The sequence below is a fragment of the Glossina fuscipes genome, unplaced genomic scaffold, assembly GCF_014805625.2.
Source record: "Glossina fuscipes isolate IAEA_lab_2018 unplaced genomic scaffold, Yale_Gfus_2 27, whole genome shotgun sequence".
NCBI lineage: Eukaryota > Metazoa > Arthropoda > Insecta > Diptera > Glossinidae > Glossina > Glossina fuscipes.
Genome location: NW_023998422.1, coordinates 8,002,707 through 8,010,947, shown reverse-complemented (window position 1 = coordinate 8,010,947; position 8,241 = coordinate 8,002,707). Strand labels below are relative to the sequence as shown.

Sequence of the window (8,241 nt, the reverse complement as noted above, 5' to 3'; positions counted from 1 at the left end):
GAACACTTTTTAACATCTCATCGTCTCATTGCTTCCAAGGTTCACATTGAGAAGATATTTTCCAGCGATTAGCTCCTGAACGGCGTGGTATACTTGTTAACTTCTCTTCCTCCTATGTCTTCGAAAGTTCCAACAATTAAACCCTGGACAGGATAAGAACACTTATTAGCATCTCATATTTATGTCAATGTCAGTGCATATTTTCTTCAATCTCTTAACTAGAAATTTTTCATGCAGTGAGAATTCTATATTCGCCCGGGACGACAGCCATTAATTTAATTTGATTTTTTTTTTTTTTTGTAAAAATTACACTTAAGTTTCAATAAAAATTAATCACCAGGAAATAAAATGCTTAATATGCAACCTAAAGACAACGAAGCAGACATTATTGTCCCAATATATTGTTGAATGCACTAAATATGGTTTGATCAAGGTTTCAATGAGACCGAAAACTTAAAAGGAAATGCAACATTTTTTTGAAAAAAATTGATGATGACATCGTTCAACTTATTTTCAAAAATACAAAGCACACAAACAGTATATATATAAAAAAAAAAACAAAAAAAAAAGACAAGAAAAAAAAAAAAGCTTTTTATATATAGAGAAAAAAAAAAAAAAAGAAAAAAGGAAAAGACAAACCGGCAATAATCTCCCTTAAAGAAGAAAAGCAAAGTTGATGCAACATATTTACCCTTGAACTTTATTCAATATCGAATGACGTCAACCAGGCCAGGGTCTCATTTGTACATATATGCGAAAAGAAGGCATATAGCAACAGACCTGCAACACAAATCTCAGTGTTTTACTTAAACGATTTTATTTTAAAGATAATTCATGCGAGCGTTTCGAAACAATAAGAGCTCAGATGCGTCTGAGAAAGTCTACGCACCTAAACGAGAAACTGTGCAGAAAGACAACAAAAGTTCCCGAGTGCGTAAACGGTGCAAAAAGAAAGGATGGCAAAGGAAGAGCTCATTAAATCTTTAAATTTTTTTCTTTTTGCTTTTTTTTGAACCTTTTGTAACACGTTAGCCGCCATAACAATAGCCAGACGAATATAAAAACAGAAAAAGAAGTATTTTTGAATGAAAAAATTCTATTAAAAAACTTAAGAACAAAAAGTGAAAAAGCACGGAATAAAAGTGAATAAAAAAGTCCCATTAAATTTTGTATGTTGAGTATTATTTAAGAAAAAAGAAGAAAAGGAAGAAGAAGAAGAAGAAAAAACAATCATTTCGGTAGATTTATGGATTTCAGTGTACTTAAAGACACATGCACAAATTATTTAATAAAATTTATTAAAACTTTTGTAAAACATATTCACCTTCACTTGCCTTGGGTGAGAGATGCAACGGGAACAGGTCAAAGTGATTTTTACAAACTGAATGTGTCTGCTTCTCCCTTGATTAATCGATCTGTCCACTGCCTAGATTGTTTGTCTACTTATTGTCTACATATTCAGCAAATCTGTCCGTCTGTCCATCACACAATCCATCGAATTATCTTCGAATGCGCTTGTTTGTGCATGCGTCCGTCAATTTTCCGTAAACAAAATTACAACATTTTGCAAACTAAGTAGAAACAGCCGGTAATGTTTTAAATTTCATAAAATTATTTATCAGAATTATGATAGAGAGAGACAGTGGGTTGATGTTTTCAATGTTTTCTTGGAAGATTCCTTTTCAACAATTACTGTAACCGCTTCATCAAAAGTTTTAATACTAATCGATGAAAGCTTATACAGTGTTTGTGGACAATTTGAGTTGGGATAGAAGTATTTCCAATCCTCACTTTCCAAAACATGGTTATGTCCTACACTGCTTCTGGTATAATGATATATTAAGTTTGTGCCGATGTTTTGTTTTGTTATATCGATCGATTCAGAAGCATTTTCCCTAACCGAGTTAAGCTTGTCTGTCCGTCCTTCCGCCATTTTCCTTTTGATCATCCTATAGATCGCAGGAGATATTTCGATGAAATTTGGTACATTGACATGGCTCTACCCAAGGGCGAACGCTATTGAAAATGATTCGGATGGGATCGCTTTTTCGACCATTTCGCATATGACAAATCACTTTGAAAAATCGTTATTTCAATTATGTAGGACAGTGGGTGGGGCGGGGGGGGCTTGGCCGAGCACTTTTAATAGTTGCAAAATAAAAAATAATAACTCTACTAAGTAAATTTCAAAGAACATCCGTCCTTCTTCGAGACGATCCTTGCTAAGAGTTGAGTTCTTATAACAGGTAAGTGTAAGTAAGTAACTAGTGACATGAAAATAGATGAAAACCATTTCTTTGGGGGAAGTTAAGTCATCTTTCGGATCTCAACCCCCCCTTACAAAGGTTGCAACAAATCTACACCTATAACAAATGATAAAAGTTCTCTTAGGTAGGCAGTAACAGATGCAATTAAGTAGGGTATTTTATGGTCAGTCTTGGCCGGCTTTCGATTTATTTTCCATTAAAATGATGATTAAAAAGAAAGCCTGAATAGAATAGCATAAGCTTTGTGAAATAACGACCAAAAAATAGGTGGCTACTATTTCATTTTTCATGCGGACTATGCATAGCAGGATGTGAAAGAAACGTTTGAGCGATGCCACTCAGGTTATTGACATTATCAAAGTGAAACAGAAAACGATATATGTGTGTACGGACTTTACTTTCATTGAAGTCTTAAGTAATCAAAATTCGTTCCATGATTAATGAAATTTTCTTAATTAAAATATTTTTTTTTTTTTTCAAATAATTACTCTACGATTAATTGTAAAAAAAAAAAAAATATGTTTACCTCTGAACACTAATTTTTCTTTCTTACTTTTTAGTTTCGCTTGACAACCTATCAATGGCTGTTGATAGATTAATAATTCGATAAAGACATGACGAGAAACCATACCATTTGTGAAAGAATTAATTATTAATTAATTTGACAACTTCCTTATGCTCATTATCGTTAACGTTAACAATCAACTTTAAAATGCGATTTATCATGCACTTGCAAATCACTCAAGACTTATCTGAACATGAATTTATTGTGTGGCCGTTATTGGTTTATAGTCTTGTGATAAAATTTTATTAGCTTAAGCAACAATTAAAATTAACAAAATTAAATTAGTTTGCAAATATTGCAAAACTTTTGAAAGCACTAAGAAAATTATATTCAGTAATGACCGAATCTTTTATACCCATCACCATTATTCCATTTTTAAAGAAATTTATACCGTGTATCAGTTGTAGTTTATGGGTAACGAATAAGAGAAAGGCAACTTCAAATTGTTCTCAGACGTGTGGGCGTTGTGGGCGTGGTCTTTGATTTGTTTTGATCATTTTCAAACTCTTTTGCAAATTTGTAAGCGATACCTTCACTTTCGCTAACGGGGCATTATTTACCACATATGCTACACTGTTGGACAAACGGACAGACGGACAGATGAAGAGGGAGACAGGCTCAGTTGTATTCCGAATTTCGCCAAGAATTTATATATACTTTTTGGGGTTCTATAAAATCGAGTAGGCGTGGTCAATAATACTACATCATCGCCCCGATAATATAAGTTTAAATTTTTGTAGATCTATTTGTTGTGTTTGTTTATAAGTGATAAAAAAAAAAAACTTTTTATTACTTTTGAAAAACATCGATTTTCTCAGTTTATGTAGTACTGTAGGCGTGCCTTTCGACCGATTTGGCCCATTTTCAATACTAATCAGCGGGCAAATACTTCCGATGTTTCTACGAAATTTCCAATCGATAGCTTCATTTTTTCGGCCACAAGACGGACAGACGGACAGACGGACGGAGGGACATGTTTAAATCGATTCGAGAATTTGATGCTGATATATACATATACTTTGTCGTATCTCTGAAGCTTTCTTCTAGGCGTTGCAAACGTTTCGACAAAATGTATATATCTTCGCCCTTCGGTGATCGATATAATAAGAATTTTAAAGACTTAAGCAAAAAACCTTTGTTTAGCACAAAAAAAAAGTGTTGAAAAATTCATTTCTCAGATCAGAAATCGTGGCAACCAGGTGTTAAAGCCATAGAGACAATGAAATGAAAAATGAGAATGAAAGAAGAAAAAAAAACAAAAATATTTCACATGATAGTAAATTAATTACAACGTAATTAAGTTAAACGTAATTCATAAATGTATTATCTATGCCTTTAATTGCTCACTGCTTAATAAATTGCTTGCTTTTAATATAAATTTTAATAATTTTCTTATATAGTTTAGCAGCTTAATAACATCGAACACTAACTACAACCTTCAAAATTTCCGCAAATTCGTTAACTAATACATTATTATTAATGAAATATTCATAAGTGTTTAAAAATGTTCGTTTATTTAATATTGGTCGACAACAACAGCAAATAGATTGAATTATGTTATTCAGTATATGCCCCCCGCCCCTTTAAATCGCGTCTTTAAATGTTAAAGGAAAAGGAAGAATGAAGAACATATACACAACTAATTTTAAGCTACTGGTTTTTATGATCAAAAAACATATATATATATATATATATATATACATATATATTTTTGTATATATGTGTGTATATGAAATAAAAATCTTTGCCAATTTAACACTTGAATTCATTTTAATTTTGTAAAGACTTTAAGTAATCATAACCATAAAGGTAGAGATACTTTGAACAGAAATTTAATACGGTGGGAATTAACCGAACAAGACATCAGGATTCTTTTAACAAAAGGTAAAAAGCAAATAAAACAACAAGTAAAATAAGGAAGAAAGTTATAATCACGAACGAAGAACGAAACTTCTTCGATGGACGTTGCCTCAAAGCAATGTCATGTGATTGCCATAGTATTTTATTAAACAAGCGCCTCAACGCACGAGTAACCGAGTAGGTAAGAATCACGACTAATAAGTTAGTGAGTTGCGGATTCAAATCTCAGTGTGGCAGTCTTGGTCGCAGCTATAGTGAATGCTCCGTCGATGTAGGCATAATCCATTAGGCTGCGACCTCTTTATCTATTTTTCTCTTTCTTCACTTCTTTACGGACATCACCGCGTTACGGGATTAGCAGACATTCCATGAGTTTTTCACAATACCGCAATCCCTGTCTTGCTCTCCTTCCGCACTTGTTTTGCATGGTCACCGTGCTATACGTGTATAGGTAACTTCATCCCCTGAACTATTAGTGGATTTGAAAAACAAATATGAAAAAAAATCCACAGCGTTTCTGGATGACTTTGATAAGCTTTTAGTAAAATTTCCCCGTGCTCGACGCGCATTCGTCCTTTTTAAAGGGGCATTGTGTAGGACTTGAATAAATTTAATTAGAAAGAATAATTCGAATTAAGTTAATTTAGAATCTGGCAAACTCTTAAACCGAGCGATGGAGAACGTAGGCATGTATATGTATACCCGGCAATAATCAATTATGTTTTGCAAGTTATTCGATCTTGACAACCCGTCATACGATGCCTTATACATGTTAAGGAAAAGCACCATTCACTTAGCTGACTATCGCGCGCGAGTATACGTTTAACACAAAAATCAAGACTAAAAAGAAAATCTTTCAAAAAGAAGAGGAAAAAGTATTGGAAAAAGTCAAATAAAAAGAAATTCGAAAGTAGCAGCCACTTTACTTTAAAGTGCATTGTGTATATTTATTGTGCCTTGCAATATTTTTATATGAGATGAGTTGCAAAAACAAAACACTGCCCATCATACTATAAACTATAAAAAAAACTTCCAATATTGTTAAAGAAAAACAGGTTAACTAACTAAGTTTAATATCAAAAAAAAAAAAAAAATAAAAGAAGAAAAAATGGGCACAAACTTTCTTACATCTTTAAAGACTCTCACGTATACGATCTGTAATTTATAAACAACAAGTCGTTTACAAAAAAAACACAAAAAAAAAAAATACATTATGCACTATAGATTATTATAAATATTTATTGACTCGAATTTTATCAGAACAAAATTATTTGCAATAAATAAGTATTTAAATTATCAACACCTTGCTTGACTGAAATTGAAATAACATCACGTACATCATATAGCACATATTCGCTTACAAATAATTTTTAAATTAAAAAAAATAAATAAAAATACTAACGATATTAATAGTTATAGAAGGGCTACAGAGAACTCTTATTTAGGGTTAAGAGAGAACTTTTATTTTGCTTAGAACAAATCTTTTTCTATTCATCAAGGATCAAGCTTCATTCCATTCAACTTTATTTATTCATTTCAAATTTCTTGATTTGCCTTTGCAATATTATCATTATATGCTCAGTTTAAATGTGGTCATCAATTTTTTTTGTTTGGTACTTTATCACAACAACAACAAGTAACCAGGATTTTAGAAAGAAAACAATGATTTTTTCGATTACATCCTGAGAATATTTAGGACCAATGACATCATGACATGCCGATCTCGCATTACCTAACTGCAACGTAATTCTTCGCATAAAAATTGAACCTTTTTTGCATAAGTGCAACACGATATCGTCTTAGTCGGGAAAGCAAAGAATAGAAGAATTTCGTAGCAGACCTCTTTACAAAAAAGTTTCCTAACCTTTTTCAATTTTATAGGTGAACTTGTAAATCGACTTAGAGTTAGAAAAGCCAACGGACTGATCGGACGAAATTTCGTGGGAAAACAAGAACGATCAGACACGATTCCATTTTCTTCAAAAAAATGCTTCCCGTCAAATCAATTCCTTTATTCAGGCTAAATAATAGTAAACGATGCATCTTGTCTAGGTGCTAGTCCAATGCAAGGCATTCAAGTACTTGAAGGGAAAAAAAGGGAAATTAGGTTCAGTAAAACTATGCAGACATCCTCTCGGGTTATCATTATTATTAAGAACTTTAACGCTTTCTTTATTATGCGCAGCCGAGGTCTTAAAGAAATATTTGACGTAAATCAATAAATGCCTCCTCACTTTCGTGATTCAATGTCATCAAACATGTTTGAAACATTCATAATTCAAGCAATGCATCGCATTCATTAGCTGCATTCCATTTTCTTCGTTCACTTTGAAAATAATAAAATAACGAGACATTATGGATATAGGCATTGAAGCCAAGAGTTTTAAAGGAGTGTAAAGGTCTTAAGGGATCTTTGTTTTTTTCTCGAAAAAAGCATTTATACTCGAACGGCTTACCGGAAGAACTGATCGAGTACTTGATTAAATACTATAAAGGCTCGTCCACTGTAATCGTCTGTGACGCTTACATGTCTAACAATATCATGCCCAAGCCAGGAGTGAAATAAGGTGATCCAGTATAATCGAAGCTCCTGCATAGTCTTCCAAATAAGATCGAAGTTCGAATAGGCGATTCGAACTTCTACGCGTTAGCCTTTGCAGCTAACGACATGCTGCTCGCTTCAACTAAATCTGGTTTGCAATACATCTTTGTAAGTCAAAGTAAGACATTGTTTCCTAACCGATATTTTGAGTCAGTTCGATTTCAACAATTTATTAATTAGCAAACAGAACACTATAATGGGGACCGGACTTACCATAAAAATCGTTACACCACTCTAGAGTTATCCACATATCGTCTTTTCGAAATAAGGCATTATATGAGAAGTTGCCGAAAAGGTGATCCAATTCGAACCATTTTCAATAGCGATCGGCCTTGAGACAGAAAGCGTCGGCGTAGTAAAATTCATCAAAAGATTGCTGCAATATAACACGACAAAATGGACTGACGGACGGACAGACAAAAAAATATTTCTGGGCAGATTGGTGTAATAAGAGATAGGTCTATCTTAAGTCCTTCTGAATGTTGCCTACAACAACACTACACGTGGGATAGAGTACAAATATTACAAATAAATGTTAATTTGCTTATATGTCGTTTATGTAATATTTTGTTTATCTTCTTGCCCCCTTTCCTAGAGGTATTTCTAAAGGCAAACGGAAATTAAAAAATATCACTTGTCTTTTATATGGAAATTTGTTTCTTTATAACAACATTTAATATTGTAATCTTGTAATCAGGCATCAGGCTATGCTACGTAGATGTAAGTATCTTTCAATTGAAAAAATGCATAGAAATAACGTAACTCATATAATGCTTGCTTCTTAAGAATATATAATAGATATATAAATAAGCCTGCTCTGCTATATAGGCATTAAAAATAATAAACAAGAGTGCCCTACTATGTAAGCGTATGGTCGTAACATTCAAAATTTAGAAATATTATTGTAACAATAAAAATAATCACGGGTTAGTGAGATAGGAAGATAT

General features: G+C 32.7%; 1 long non-coding RNA gene across 1 annotated transcript in view; it reads right to left on the bottom strand.

Annotated features, from left to right (window-relative positions):
- LOC119635626 overlaps positions 1-8,241 on the bottom strand; it is a 44,845-nt gene that overhangs the window by 35,778 nt on the left and 826 nt on the right. The window lies entirely within an intron of this gene.